At 42.8% G+C, this 16393-nt stretch overlaps 1 protein-coding gene across 1 annotated transcript in view; it reads left to right on the top strand.

Annotated features, from left to right (window-relative positions):
• The first annotated feature begins 626 nt into the window (after positions 1 to 626).
• The window catches only part of LOC122222039 (aromatase), a 108924-nt gene continuing 93157 nt past the window's right edge, over positions 627 to 16393 (top strand). The window contains exon 1 of the mRNA XM_042942026.1: positions 627 to 923. The gene's annotated coding sequence lies outside the window, so the exon portion shown is untranslated. The remainder of the gene's footprint in view (positions 924 to 16393) is intronic.

The following is a 16393-nucleotide window of genomic DNA, read 5'->3' on the forward strand; positions in this document are numbered from 1 at the left end:
TTTAGATACTTTAAGTGGTGCATTTGAGAATAGGAACATTGATTATAGTATTTATAAGGAAATGGAAGAATGTTTTACTAATAACTATTAAAATCTGCTAGACTTAGGCTAAGCCTAATAAATCTAGTTAAAATAAGGGAAACACATTCTATCTTTGGCCTTATTAGGAAGAGGGTGTGGGGTGAGAGTCTTAGGCTGAGCTTGGCAAGGAAGAGTGTTTTGCCAACAGGAAGGGAGGTTATACAAGAATGGGGTGGACCGGTGATGACCCAGGGCAAAACCTGGCAAAGTACTTAGCCTCCTGTAGTTGGGCAGAGAATACAGAGGGGACAAGGATCCATCTGTCGCGTTCAGCTCTGCAGGCCACATCTTAGGGTGTTTCCTGTGAAAGTTCCAGAAAAAAACCAGTGTGGTCAGCTTAGGGGAATATGTGGTTTATGCTGGAACACTGGACATACCACATTACTGGAAAGATGCACACTGGATGACCGGCAAAATAAAACTCAACTTTCCAAATGTTGGCAATGATAGGAGATTCAGTTCTAATGACCAGTTGTCTATTGAATGGATGCCAGTACAAATCATAACAAATTCATTCTAACCATGACAGCCACAGGAAGGACACAAAGAATTCAGTGTCCCTTATTCCATGAAACAACTCACTGGAATCTGTGAATTCTAGAACCCAGAATGGGAGGACTCTGGGATCCTTGTCACATGACCAACCAAGACAGAGAATCCTGGGAGGCCTGAGGCCACAAAGATCTTGGCATCTGTGGGTCCACCTCCCCAGGAAGTCCCTCACCCATGTGAGGGTCACATGTAGGGCATGGGTGATAAGATTCCTGGATAGGACATTGACTTCCGATTGTAGGTGGGATGCGCAGAGCTGGGATCTGGCCCTGGTCAACCTATCAAACTCGGTAAGTCCTTGCTGTTTTGAGTAATAATAGGAGACTGTTGCATGCTTTGGCAGGGATTGAGAAGAAATTAGAATGTGGGGCTAAGAACACAGTTTTGGAGTTGAACAAATGTGGCTTTGTACTTCAACAGTGCCATCAACTGAGTGACTCTGGGTAGTAGTTTCATTTCTTAGAGCTTCAGTTTCTTCATCTTTGTTGTAAAATAGGAGTGGTATTATAATTTTCTTGGTAGACTACTGAAGACAGTAACTTAGATAAATATATATAGAATATCCAGCACTGTGCCTGACACATGGGTACTTACCACATAGCACAGCAGCACCCTGGCCACTGTAGCCTCCTCATGGGGTTGGCTAAGCAGGGATCCAAGGAAGAATCCTCTGACTTCAAGGTGGGTCTGGATCCTGGGGCACCTGTGTGGCTCAGTCGGTTAAGCATCCATCTGTTGACATGAACTCAGGTCATGATCTCATGGTTTGTGAGTTCAAGCCCCATATTGAGCTCTGCACTGACAGTGTGGAGCCTGCTTGGGATTCTCTATCTCTGCCTCTCTCTCTCTCAAAATAAATAAATAAACTTAAAAAAAAAAAGGTAGGTCTAGATCCTAAACCTCTAGCAACCCCTGAAGTTTTCTCCTAATGGTGTGGGGGTGTGAGAAGGGCACAGTCTAGTTCCCTGGCTGTGTCAAAGTGTAAAACCTCTGTTCCTACCATTTTTTCCTTAGACTTGCTCAAAGACACACAGAACTATGGTATGGCACTAGGCCAAGTGTCAGAATTGCGATAGGCTCTGAGGCTTACTGGCTGGGTGACCTTGAACAAGTCCTGTAATCTGCCAAGGCTTGGGTTTCTTCATCCACAAATGGAAACAAGCTTATCTTCTCTGCTTTCCCATCAGAGGGTCAAGTGCAATGTCGTCAGCCTGGCATTCAAGATCCTTCCATCATATTCTCTGGCCTCATCTCATATAAATCCTCTTCATGTTGACACAGCCCTGCCAAGTCAAACCTTTTTTAGGATCTCCTTCACACCAGAATGAGCCTTCCTGCCCAACTCTTTGTGTATCTAAATCCTATCTACCTCTACATCCCCTGCAACATCTAGCACGGGGTTTTGCATAAAATGGATGATTATTTTATCAGTTAGGGTTAGGTGACAGGTTAGGGTTACATGTGACAGGAAAACTAAAATAACAGTAGCTTAAAGAAGACAGAAATTATTTATCTCTTATGGCAAAGAGGTCCAGCAGAAAATACCAAGGGCTGGGATGGTGGTTCCAGGTGTCAGGGACCCAACTCCTTCTGTCTTGTTGTTCCACCATTCTTAGCATATCACCTCATGGTCCACTATGGCTATCAAATTCCAGACATCTTATTCTCATTCAGCCAACAGAAAGGAGAGGAAAAAGGCAAAGTGCATATTCTCCCCCTTTGGAGAAGCTTTACATAGATGCTATATGTGACATTTCTGCTCATATCTTATCAGCTAGAACTTAGTCACATGATCATCTTAGCTGCAAGGGAAGCTGGGGAATATAGTTTTAAACTGGGCATATTGCCATGTCTGGTTTTTTTTTTAGGTTTATTTATCTATTTTGAGAGAGAGTGTAAGCAGGGGAGGGGGCAGAGAGAGAGTGAGAGAATCCCAAGCAGGCTCCATGCCATCAGAGCAGAGTCCAAAGTGGGGCTCAAACCCACGAATCATGAGATCATGACTTGAGCCAAAATCAAGAGTCAGATGCTTAACAACTGAGCCACCCATGTGTCCCTGGGCATATTTCCATTTCTAATAAAATTGGTAGGGAAGTGGGGGGGGGGTGGATATTTATATACCCATATTGTTGCCTCTGCCACAGTTATTAAAAAAATTAAAAAGATGAAAACTCACTACCAAGTTTAAAGCCCCTTATAACGTATAAGATTATGATCACAAAAACACTTACCTCATTTGTAATGATATGGGTATCCTGATATTTAGATTGAAAACAGCCAAATTCTTCTTCACCTCTGGTGGGAATGTGGTGACATGTTTATTAATAGAAGGATAACTCAGAGCTGTGAATGAAGATAAATTATGAGTCCTTCTCTTTACTGCATTTTACCAATGAGGAAACCGAACTCCAGAGGCTAGGTGATTTGCCTATGGGCATGGAGTTGATGAAGGAGCCAGGACTAGAATTTGAGTTTCTAGATTCCATCAAGGCTTTTCATAGCTCCTCCCTGATGAGTGGCCCATTCAACTTCTGAAGGCCTTGGATTCTGTGGATCTCCCTGCTCATCCAGAACCCCTGGGAGCAGATCTCGGTCACTGTGTTGTCAGCTGCATTCCTGCTAGCATGCAGTTAAAAAAGCCTTCAGTCTGGAAAAAGGGAAATACCAAGAAATAGAACATTCTATTTAAACAAGGAGGGCTTTTTTCTAAAAGCAAATGATTACGTCTTTCTCTTTGCACCTAGAATACACAGGGCCCTGAATCAGGCACTGAAGGGAGATATAAAAAAGCATATAAAATGGTTATTGCCCTTGGTGTATAGATTCATTCTCCTTTCCATTCATTTATTAAAAAATGATTTGAGCATCTAGGAGAGGTACACACTGGGCCCCACACTGGGTATGCCAAAATAAACTGTGCAGATACAGTTTTTGTTCTGAAATTGCTTATAGCCTATTGGGAGACAGAGACCAGTAAACAGGCAACTATAAAATAGAATTAAAAATAAGAATGGGCAGAGGGTTGGCTCAGTCAGTGGAACATACCACTTGATGTTGGGGTTGTAAGTTTGAGCCCCACATTGGGTGTAAAGATTACTTAATAAAATCTTTAAAATAAAAAGTATGGTGATGGGGAGGAGACAAGGTACTCTGAGTAGGTCACCTAGACTTGAGTGTGTATTTGAGGGCTCAGGGGTCAAGGCTTAGTGGATGAGATAATACTGACTGGAAACCTGAAGACTGAATATGTGTAGGCAAAGCAAGTGCTGTGTGAGAGGCATGGTAGGTGGGCAGGAAGAGGATTCCAGATAGAATGTCCAGGAGAGTGGGTGTGTCCAGGAGTGTGAGGTGCTGAGAAGGATTTATCATGACCAGAACATGGCAGGCCTCAGTGATAATGGTGGAAGGCATTGGTAGGGGGAGCAGAATAAGAAATGTGACTGAAAAGGTGAGCAGGGACCAGTCAATGAAGGCCTTTGAAAGGTCTGTTGGAAAGTTCATATTTTATTTTGAGGGCAGCGGGATAAAGGGTTTGAGGCAGGTTTGTATTTTTTGTATTTGCAACAGTCCTCTGGCTTCAGGGTAGAGAATTAATTGGAAGGGTTGGTCCAGATGCAGGAGACTTAGGAGGCTGTTGCAGTAATGGTGGCCTGAACCAGAGAATGACCCTGAAGGGTGAAGAGAAGTTGATGGATTTAAGATAGTTTTGAGAGGTACAACCAACAGGTTTTGGTGACTAGCTGGAAGAAAGAAATGAGAAAGATGGGGGAAACAAACATTCATGAAGGAAAAATTAAAGTAACAAAGACAGATGCTAACAAAGCCATAGAATAAGAGCTATCCAAAAGGAAAATGGGGATATGACTGTGTGTTTTGAGGAAGGGATAATTGTTGTGGGCTAGAAAGATTTTGGAGGGCTTTCTGGAAGAGTTGAGATTGGCATTGGCCTTGTATATGGGTAGGATTTTGGTGAGTGGAGAGGACATTCCAGGCTGAACTATGATGTAAGTAAGATTATTGAGACAGAACAGTGTGTGATTTTTAGCAGATGGTTTGGTCATGGTTTTTTTTGTTGTTGTTTTTTGTTTGTTTGTTTTTTTGGTTAGGGGGAGAGATACAGAGACCTGGTTCTCTAGGGGGATGCAACTAAAACTTGAAGGGAAGGACTGAAGAGATGAATCCCATTGCTCTCCCAGAGTGGTTTAGAGCTCTTTGTGTATCCCCAAAGCCATTTGTGTTGGAACCTCAAGAGGTCTGTGGACCACTAGATGGTCCATCATGACCAAACCCCCACAGATCCCAGTTTCCACCATAAGAAAAAAAAGTCTCCTTTCCCCAAAGGGATTACTGTTATGTTTGTGAGTCTCTGCAGTGACCTAGGTCCTCATGTTGAGAGCTACCATGGTAGGGTATTGTTTTCCTATCTCTAGGCCTCTCCAGAGCCCAGCCTGGCAGCTTGCATTGTAAGGCCTGTGAAACCACAAGGGAGACTGCTTTAACCCAAGGCTGTGGAAAATACAGCTGTGTAACTGGGTGTGTGGAGTAGCCCCTCTGGTCCTGGGGTGTGAACACTTGCCAGGCACCATGCCCTGCCTGAGCACCCTGCACCACACCTCTGGTTACTGACCCTAGCCTACATGCTAATGGCATCTTGGTCCCACCTTCTCTGGCCCAAAACCCACTGGTGTCTTCTGCTTTGGCCCAGCCTCCAGGCTCTGACATTGGCTCTGGTCTAAGGACTGCTACAAATATTCCCAGGGAACCCTTTCTAGGGGCACTGGCCCCAGGTAAGGTGAATACTGATAACTTCTAATTGGCCAGTACTACCACTTAAGGACCCACAGTGTCCTAGTGCTGCACTGGCCTCTAGTACATCATCTCTCGCAGTCACAACCCTCTTGCAAAACACATAGTATCCCAATTTTACCAAAGAAGAAATTGAAGGATATTAAGACTGTCCAAGCCCACCCAGTCTACCTGTCCTCTGTCCTAAATATCCTGTATGTGAGTTGGGGAACTCCAGGAGATAACTGTGGCAGATATTACATTTTATCCTCACAAGGACCTTATCAAGAGAAGTACTATTCCCCTTTTATAAATGAGATGCAGAGGTTAAGTACTTATCCCAGGGTCACATAGCTAGGAATTGGTAGAAGCAGGATCCAAGCCTAAGTCTGCAAGCAAACCCTCCTCTCTCTACCTCTCCAGGTACCTAAAACAGGTGAGGGTTCAACCTCTTTTCCTGAATCAAGGTTCCAATGTCCACGTAGGAAAGCACAGTGATTCAGAAAAGTAATTTCAGTAAGGTCATGTACCTTAGTCCCAACACACTCTTCTGTGATCCTTTTATAGATGGGAAAACAGAAGCCCAGAGATGTGCAAGGGCTTCACACCATGCTATCACTATATTTTCTCAGTCCCTTCTGCCCATTCCATGGAACATGGACACAGCTCCAGGGATTTGAGCCCATTGCCCCAGCTTGGGTGGTACCTACCCCCCACCTCATCCTCCCTACCACCCAGTCTCCTGTTCAAAGGCCCAGACGACTCAGCTTTGATTCAGGTTGAATGAGTCATTAAGGGTAAAACAAAGAAAAGAATGCCTATTTCCTTGCTAGATGAAATAAACCCACCCACCTTTTGACATCTTTTTGTTCTGAAATGATGATGGTATGCAATGACTCAGAATTAGCATACTCAAAGAGACTTCTTGAAAATGAAGGGACAATGTGTGAATAAATGAGCTGAAATTGGCTCATGAAGGGAGGGAAGGATGACCTCCGGGCACATCAATGCAGAGTGGAGGCTGAATGAATGTGCAATAATGGGAGGGAATGTGCAATTCTTCAGGGGGTAGGAGAGCAGAGAAGAAGCCCATGTGAGGGCCAAGCAGCAAGCCCTTCAAGTCCCCTTAATGGTAAAATCTGAAGAAGCAACCACCAATTCCCAAGCCTACTTGACTCAACGCCAAGCACATTCACAAGCAGCTAGAAGAAGGGGAAGAAAGACATTTTCAAAAGAGCTGGTGTCTAATACCAGAGAGCCTTTCCATGCCAAGCAGCCTGGCTAGTGGCAATGAGGGACTGGGAGAGGGACAATGTGTATTGAAGCCAACTCTTAACACCGTGTTCCTCTCCAAAAGAATGAACTGAGAGGATCTAATGTACTACAGCCTGCCCTTAAAATGTGGAGTAACTGGCCTCTTGCCCAGTAGTTGCAGGTCATAGCTTGGCAATGCCCAGATCCTCTGGTTCTTGGTGGTGGGAAAAGAGGACAGAATTGGAAGCCAGAAGAGTTGGCACTTTTTCAAGCTTAGTACTAGATGGAATGGGGTAAAACTCTCAACCTCTCTCAGACTGTTTCCTCTGAGGAAACAGGAGGTGACTGCTACAACCTGCTTCAGGAGTTGGTGGTTGGGAGGAGGAAATGTGATAATGCAGGAAAGAGAACTGCTCTGTCAACTGTAAGATGCTATTCAAGTGGTTGTTATTATTGTGTTTACAGACATAGATTTAACATATTCTGACAGACCTGACATCAAACTAGGAATCTGAGGCCATGGGTGCATTCCATTCCATTCCTTAGCCTCTGAAAAAACATGAGATTAGAAATGCATTTATTGGGAGTGAAAGTTTTCAGCAGAGCTTCCTTTCCTTTGCAATGAATTCCAGGCCTCCCATGATGCTCGAAGAACTCTGCAGGAAGCTGCTGGGGAAGGCCAAACTCCATTCTGGTTGCTATAAAACTTCATTTTGGGTTCTGTTCTGGGAGCTTCTCCATTTCAGTTACCTGCACCATTACAAAGGGTGGAAAGACTCTTGACAGGAAAGTGGTTTCTTGTTTCATAGCATTAGCTTTTCATAAATAATGTTATCAGTTTGAACAGAAAAAGTCCACAGAAGAACTGATTATGGGGTAATTATTTTAGAACAGGAAGGAAATTAGAAACTCGTAGTAAAACCCTGAGATTTTCTAGATGAGGAACTGCAGCCCATGCAGGATAATTGGTTTTCCCTGGGTCTCACACTTGAATCAGTGAGCTGGGATTAATCCCTAGGAGTCCAGCTCCTATTCATGTGACCCTTCCCTGACACCAAGGTGGAAAATTCAGATGTCTTCAGGGTCTAAGAAGGAGGGTATTGGTGGGTAATGCCATAGGGAATGGTGGATGTTCAGTTCAGTTTTCTTTAAGTTTACCCTGTTTGTGGGTTGCTGAGCTGTCTGAATCTGTAAACATATCTTTCACCAAATTTGGGAAATCTTTAGCCATTATTTTTTTCAACTATTTTCTTCTATATCAATCTTTCTCTGTTCCCTTAAGAACTACAATGACATGAATGTTAGACTGTTTGATATTATTCCACAGATCCCAGAGGCTCTATTCACTATTTTTCAAACATTTTTCTCTGTGTTCTTCAGATTAGATAACTCCTATGGATCTCTCTTCCAGTCTACTGGCTCTTCCCTCTGTCATTTGCATCCTGCTATTGAGCCCATCCAGGGAATTTTTTAATTTCAGATATTGTATATCTCAGTTATAAAATTTCCATTTCAAAAAAGTTTTTATTTCTCTACTGATAACTAGTTTTTATTCATTTCAAGAGTTAAGGTAAACACCTTAACATCATAAAGAATGATTGTAACAAATTGCTTCAAAATCTTTTTTTTCTTGTAATTTCAACATTGTCTTTCATCTTTTCCCTTGAGAATTGCTCACCTTTTCCTAGTTCTTATCACATTGAGTAATTTTGGATTGTATCTTAAGATATTTTATATGGGATGTTATATAACTCTGGGTCCCGTTAAAATCAGAGCAAGTTGATTTTTTGTTTTGGTTCATCATTCAAGCAAACCAGTTAAGTGAAGACTGCAAGTTCTGTCTCACCTTCTATATGCAGAGGTTCTGCTGTCAGCTCAGGTTCCAAAGCCTCTGTTGTGTGTCTGGGTATGTTCCACACACGTGTGGCTCAGAGGGAAAGTCCAGGACTTACGTCGGTTCATACATGGAATCCCTTCCTTCCACTCTTTCCTCTTCCAGATTTCCCTCACATCCATCAGCTTAACAGGGTCACCTATCATCTTTCTGGCTAGAAAGATAGAGCTCTTTCTCAGAGTTATAGCCACTAATGACATCACAAAGTTTTATTCTACTAGGTCTTTCCTCTGGATAAAGTGGCAAGAGAAAAGAGAAAAAAAACAAGGACTCCTCTCATACTCTTCATATAACAGAGGCCCTCTTCTACATTCTTCTGTCCTGAGATAACAAGATTTTCCTCTCGGGGATTTTAGGTGCCCAAGCTGCTGCCATGGTGATGACAGTTTGGTTTGGAAGCTGCATCTGGCCTTGAGACTGAACTGAGAGAGAAAATATATGAGGACAAGAACAAGAAGAATCTTTCCCACATACTCTGGCTTGCAAGGGCCCAATTTCCAGGTCATTAGTCCAGAAAGATTGGCTGTTTCATATAGTTGTTGTGGTCTATGACCACTGTGCAGTTTCATGAGTCACCTCACCCTCAGATCAAAGCCAGGAGAAAAATTCTACGAAACTCACTGTCACCATATTGTTCATGTAATGAGTTATTTCTTTCACCAATCCACCTACTTTTACTTATTTTTCAGAGTCCTCAATTAATTGCTCTGTGTGTGTGTGTGTGTGTGTGTGTGTGTGTGTGTGTGTGTGTGTGTATTTTGTTCACAGTGTTTAGTTGTAATCAGTTTTCCTCCTCCATTTGGTCAGACCTGAAAGTCTAGCAACACACCTGGAATCCATCTCTTTTGGTTGTTACTCCCCCCCACCCCCACCCCAGGGCTTACTGGCAGAGGGCCACTGATGGAAACTGTTAAATTTAAGAATCTTATATTCCCTGGTCTGAAGGTGTCAGGTCCCAGGAGTCAGTGGCTCCAAGTTTTCCACCGTGTTTGGGTTGATACTTGATATTGATGTTCACTCAACAAAGGTGTATGGAATGTCCCGATGTGCTATCTTTTGGGGCTACAAAAATGGTCCTCAACCTTAATGAGCTTGCAATTCAGTGAAATAATAGGAATTTGGATTAGAAATTTAGGATCCAAGCTCAAAATCTTTCTCAAGGTCTTTTGTATGCCCTCAGAACCACAACACATCATTAGAGAGCATTTTACAGCCTGATTCTGGGGCTTTCCCTTTCTAGAAAACATCTTTGATAGTCTTTTTCTTTTGAGAGGAAACGGCAAATCACTTTTACAGAACAGTATATAAAGTGCTACTTTTAGTTTTGTGAACTCTACAAAAATGGCAAAATGACTCTGTATTATGGTCTTCTTGTCTACTAAACATAGTCTTGAGAATATAGTCTGGTTTGGGGCTCCAGAACTCAAAAGGGAAATGAAGACATTGGAGAGTATCCAGAGCAGCACTTGAAGTAGAAAAAGGATGAAATCTGATATTAAAAAAAAAAAAAAAAAAGAGTGGGAGAAGCTGACGCCATTTGCCAAGGAGTTAATTCTTCATGAGGAAGATTACTTCCCCAGCCCATCTCTACTGTCTCTTCTCTTTGAAAGCACTTACCTTCTCTTTCTACATGAAAGTAATGCCAGTGGGTTGAATCTGTGAAGGGAGATAAATATCAGGAGAAAGAATAGGGGTCAGCCATTTAGCTAGCACAAGTAAATGTTATGCATCAGCAAGAGTGTTCTGTGCATCAGTTATCTTACCATCCTCATGACAGTCCAGCAAGCCTTTGTGATTAGTTTTGTGATTCCTATATGGCAGACAGGGAGACAGACTCAAAGGGTGATGTGATTTTTCTCAGGGTCCTAAAAAGGGAAACATAGACTAGAACCTAGGTATCTTGAGTTCAGGTTCTGTTTTCTTCACTCCATCAGCCTCTAAGACTTTGGGGTCTGAATGGTTTCCCTTCTCACACTACTAGAGCCACAGTGGTTTTCTATGTAACATGTGGGTCATTCTGAGGAGTTTGGGGAAGAGATACTACTACCAGTGGTGGGATCTGGAGGCTCCCAAGAGAGAAAGAAGTTCACTGGGAAGCCAGGCCCCAGGTCCTCCAGACCTGTATGTCTTTGGAGCATAATTCAAGCAAGTGCTTATCGTCCTCTCTCAAAAATAAAAAATTCAGAAATTGACCATGAGACAAAGGAAAGAAAGGTGAGGTAAGAGTGAGATCATTTTCCATGACCTCTTCTGACCAGGAAGGTGACTTGGGGATGGAGGAGGGACTGCTCTGTGGGGATTAGTAGCAGCAGAGTGGTGGAGTCATCCCTAATTCCCACTGGGCCTCAGTGCTGGCCTTGGCTGAGGAGAGCTGAGAGTGTTGAGCTGGTAGGGCTCTCTCCTTCCTAAGGGGTCAGTGAAGAGCAGCTTCTCTTCGATTTCTGGTAAGGTTGGTGGAACCTGCTTGTTGCATTCCAGAACACACAGGGCTTCTCCTTGTCAGTCTCCTTATGGCTCCTGTCTATCACCATCTCATCCCCTCTTTCTAATTTAATAGCAAGGAGAAAGGAAATGAACATTGATAGAGCCCTAAGTGTTCAGCATCATGCTAAACTTTACATTCATTAGTTTCTAGCAGAGGATTTGGTACACTGTAGGTGCTCAATAGATGTTGGTGCCCCCATCTCTTCCATCTCACTAGTCTCCAAATATGAGGCAGTGAGTGCCTGCTCAGTTTCATGACCATTGAAGAATGGAGGCAAAAACAATGTCAAAATGGCAGGGGTGAAAATGAGACTAGCATTTGGGATAATCACGCTTGCTTCTCGGGGTTCTCCTCTTTTAAGGATAACTGTTTCTGTGAGGAAAGCGAGGTGACCCAGAAACTGGCAGCCTAGCAGAGGACTGAACAAAAAGATATGTAGAAGCCTAGGAAACTTAGGGCTTGAGCAGCACCCCTTGGCACCTGAAGAGCATCTTTAAAAGTTGGCTCCCACTTGTCCCAAAGCAAGCAGACTTTTACACCATTATAAAACTCTGTTCCAGGTGTGACCCATTTTTAATCTCTGAAGTTCTCAACCAGTCATGAGCTAATTCTCTAAAAATGTCACTGTAAGTCCACATACAATTATATTTCTCTGCAAAGAGAAAGGAAGGTTGCCTGAGACCACTGGTCCCCACTAAACAAGCAGGGTCTTGGCCAAAATCTTTGAAAGTTTGTGACATCAATAAATTCCCTATTAAAGGATAATTCACATCCTTTAGATTTTTCTGTATATTATATTCTGAATGCCATCTTCTCCTCTCCTTTCCCCCTGCCCTGGCTGGGTCCTTATCACTTTTGCCATAAACTCCCAGTGGGCTCCCTGCCTCCAATCCAAACACAACTGACCATGCATCTTCGTGAAACATTTGCTTTTGTTGGATCCAAAAAGACTTCAGTGGCTTTCGATTGCATATAGGACAAGCCTAGATTCAGTAATATTTTCCAAACATCTCCCCTACTTCCTCTGACATGAATCCTACCTTCAACCCAACTGAATTACTTATTGCTACACAAATATGCCTAGACTCTTCCAACTTTCCCAACTTTTTCCTGCCCTATGCCAGCACATTCCTCCACCCTCCCATCCCCGCTTCTCAGTCCTCACCACCAATGGGAGATCACTCCTCCTTTAAAGATGGGCTGGTCACCTGAACACAAGACAGCTCCTCTGCAATTATACCTTTGATTATCTGGACTCCTTGTGCCACATATAATCATCCTGTATTGTTAATTGCCTTTATATGTCTATAATTTGCTTCCACCTGTGGATATGACAGCACTGTGCGATATTCTTCTCACAGAAGAGGCATTTGATATTCTATTACACACTTTACAAGAGCTATAAAGATAATTTTGTCATTAAAATGTTTTATTATTTTCAGTGAACATTTAGGGCCATTGAGATGGTAGAAGAAAAGGAGATGGAAAGATTTCTTTTCTAAAGCTATTTGTCCTTCCTATGTACATTATATAACCTCTGATTATTTCCAGTGTTAAAGAAATAGTCCCTCTGGACCTTTTATAATGATTCAAACACTGAAATGATTCACCAGTTCACAAGGAACTGGTGTGACCCATTTTTAAAAAAAGAATAAAATGAGAGAAAAACCAAATATTGGCTCATTTGAGGGGAAAAATAAACTGGCTGCCCTTCTATTTTTTAAAATATTTTTAAAGAACTGAAAATGCACCACAAAATGCAAGAGTTTGCTTTTGTACTTTTGGAATCAAGTAGCGACATGAAAGTAAACAACTAAATTTCAGGGAAGAAATTTGCCAAGTCTCATGGGACAAAAATTAAGTATTTACCTTTGCATGAAACACATTTTTGATGTCTCATCGGGGTATAAACATCATCTCTGGATTCTCTACTTTCCACCCGTCTCTTGTCGGGCAGGGGAAGTCACAGAGCTGCAGCTGACATCACTCACCTGGGCATTCCTCTTGAGAAGGAAAGACTCAGGAGTTTAGTTTCTACCACGGGGATCCTTAGGAAGCAGGTAGGGCTTTTTTTTTTTTTGCCTGACTTTATACTTTAGCATCTCTCACTGACTGACGACCTGACCAGAATGTTTGCTCCCCAGATTCTCATAGGGCTCTAGAGCTTACCTCCTCCTCTGTCTTCAACATTTACTCCCTCTTTACCCACTGAACTAGTTTTCTCTTGCTACATAACAAATTACCACAAACTTGGTGGCTTAAAACAACATAAATTTATTATCCCATGTCGGTCTGGCATAGGTATGGGATAGCTGCTCAAGGTCTCACCAGGATGGAATCAAGGTGTTGGCCAGGGCTGGAATCTTACTTGAGGCTTAGAATTCTCTTCCAAGCTCACTGCTTGTTTAATTCACTTGCAGCTCCTAGAGGCCACATGTTGTTCCCTGCCATGTGGTTCTCTCTACAGCATGGCAGATTGCTTCTTCAAGGCCAATAGGAAAGCCTCTCTTCTGCTTGGAATCACTCTGACTTCTGGGAAGGCCTGCACCCTTTTAAAGACTTCACCTGCTTATTTCAGGCCCAGGATAATCTCCCTTTTTAATTAACTCAAAGTCAACTGATTAGGGACCTTGATTATACCTACAAAACCCCTTTTACTATATAAAGTAACATAGTCACAGGTGTGAAATTAGATCTTCACAAATCCTTTTCACTCTCATGGGGAAAGAATTCTACAGGGGGTGGAGATTATCTTAGAATTCCACCCATTACGTCTACCCCCTCAGGTTCTTGGTCCATGGGGTTCAGTCTTTCACTTAACAGTTTGCCAGAATAAGTCCCAGATAAATCACTTTGTCATTCCTGAGCCCTTCTCTTGATGTGGACTCCTGGCTCTCCTCTCTGGGTCTCTATCCCCAGATCCTCTGTCAATGCCCCCTCCCCAGTGTACCTGATGAATTAGTGCAAGTGTCTCCTCCTTTGTAACTCCCCCCCCCCCCCCCCCGCCTTATTTATTCTCTGTCCTCCTGTGCCAAGCAAAATTAGCTCTCTGGGCTCCCTAACACCCTGTATGAGCCTTTGTGTCAGCAGTCATCTGTTTTACTATCACCTTAGCACAGCTGCCTCTCCTCTAGGCTCATGTCTCTTTAGGGAAAGGATCTGTCATGTCCATTTCTGTCATCTCAGAGCAAAGATGCAGTAAAAGGCACATGCTAGGGGTTCAATAAAAGTTGGATGAATGAATGGAAAGCCCAACAGCAGTCCAGCAGAAAGTATGTGGGGACAAAGGGAATGTTGTCAACTGGCTCAGAGCATGGAGGTGTGAAGAGAGCAGTGGAGGGCAGTGAGTAGTACCTGGTGCTTCATGCATGAAGCTCATAGATAGTGTCCAGCTTTGGTTTTGAGACATCTTAACCATATGACTATGTTCTCCATTTATCCCTGCTAGCTAAGTTTTTCTTAGACATATGACATAGGACATGCCCTTATAGTTCTTTTCTCAGGAATTTTCCAAAACCACATTTTCCTGTAATGCACTGAAGAGTTGATACTCATGAGTGATGTCCTACATTGAAAGGAAGAGAAGCAGTCACTTGGGAATAGTAAACTGTTTTCAATTACAATCCTAAAGCTCACCTTACAGAGTTTATACTCATGTATCTTTTTAAAAAATAAATTTTAAAAACCTGAATATTATGCCGAGAATCTTCTCCTAAAAGAGACTCAGAGGCATTGCCATGTCACTGAGAATGTCATGGCTTCTGAGGATTCTCTTACAAGACTTTCTACGAGTGAGAACTCCAATCACCTTCAATGTACTTTTCTTTCTTCAAAAAAGACAAAATTAACTATGGAAGTAGTACTTGGAAAATATAAATAAAATAAGGATTCCCCATAAACTCGCCACCCCCTGAAAGCCACGAAAGCCACTGTTAACATGATTTGGTTTGGAAAAATGTAGGGAGAGAGTTTTACTCCTGGAAAGGACTACTGTCTCTCTTCTACACTTCGCTGCAAACATCAGCCTAAGAGATGCTGGGTGGAGAAGAAGCACAAGTCATGTAAAGGTGACTTTATTTGGCAAAATTTACTTCCTGGCTAGCACCTAAAGGGAGATGAACAGAGAGAAAGGGATGGTTTCCACAACACCCCCAAGACAAGGAATGCACTATGCAAATCCAGCACCAGGGAGAGCGCCAAGTGGGAACTTCAACTCAACATTTATAGAGCCATCAATGTCTCCCAACCCAGAAAAACAGCAAAAATGTTAATTTTTTTTAAATCACTAAGTAAATACAATGTCAATACTTAACTTAAACAAAGTTGCCCTTATAGCACACTTAAGGTTTCTAATGACTTCTTCCTGCCCCATCTCATATTTTTTCTCCCTGGCCTTATATTCTGGACTTTTCTGCTGCAATTGATGAGCTCAGAAGCACCAAAAACACTACCACCACTATCATCATCACCTCTCTCACCGCATCTTTTTCATTTGAACACCCCCTGCATCCTGCACCCTGCCCTTTCATTTGCACTTGCTGCTTTGCAGGATCCATGCACTCCCTGTGACCCTGGGCCCTATGTATTCACAGCCTGGGATCTTCAGGCTCCTAAGGGACATTTCCCGTTATTGACTTACCAACAAGTCGAAGTTGAATTCATCATCATGTCTCTCTTCAAATTGGCCTCTCTCTCCCCCTCTCACTGCTTCCTGCCATCTAACCAAATTCACTTGTTGGTTTCTTTTTAAAAAATTTTTAATGTTTATTTTTGAGAAAGAGAGAGGAGGAGGAGGAGAGAGAGAGAGAGAGAGGGCACCAGCATAAGCGGGGGAGGGGCAGAGAGAGGGGGGAGGATCTAAAGTGGGCTCTGTGCTAACAGCAACAAGCCCGATGTGGGGCTTGAACCTACAAACTGTGAGATCATGACCTGAGCAGAAGTCAGAGGCTTAACCAGCTGAGCCATCCAGGTGCCCCCACTTGTCAGTCTCTTAGGGAGGGCCCTCTCTTCAGTTATTGCCCATTCCCTATGCACTCAAGACCGCTGGTTTTCACCTCCTTATCTTTGCTCAGACTGTTTCCATCACCAAGAGGCAGAGGTTTCAAAATCTGCATTGACACTTCAGAAACTCCAACTATACTTGGTACCTCCAAGCACTCCATGTGTTTAGGGTGGGCTATGTGTCTACGTCATTTATGTTCTTATTAGTAATGACATTAATGATTACTACTTATGTAAGGGCTATTCTATGCCAGGACACACATCTTTTTTTAAAAAGGCATAGGTAGAAAGAGAACAAAAGTAGCTCAGAATACTAAGGGCTATGATTGGAGGGGTGTCAA

This window comes from Panthera leo, chromosome B3 (genome assembly GCF_018350215.1).
Source record: "Panthera leo isolate Ple1 chromosome B3, P.leo_Ple1_pat1.1, whole genome shotgun sequence".
NCBI lineage: Eukaryota > Metazoa > Chordata > Mammalia > Carnivora > Felidae > Panthera > Panthera leo.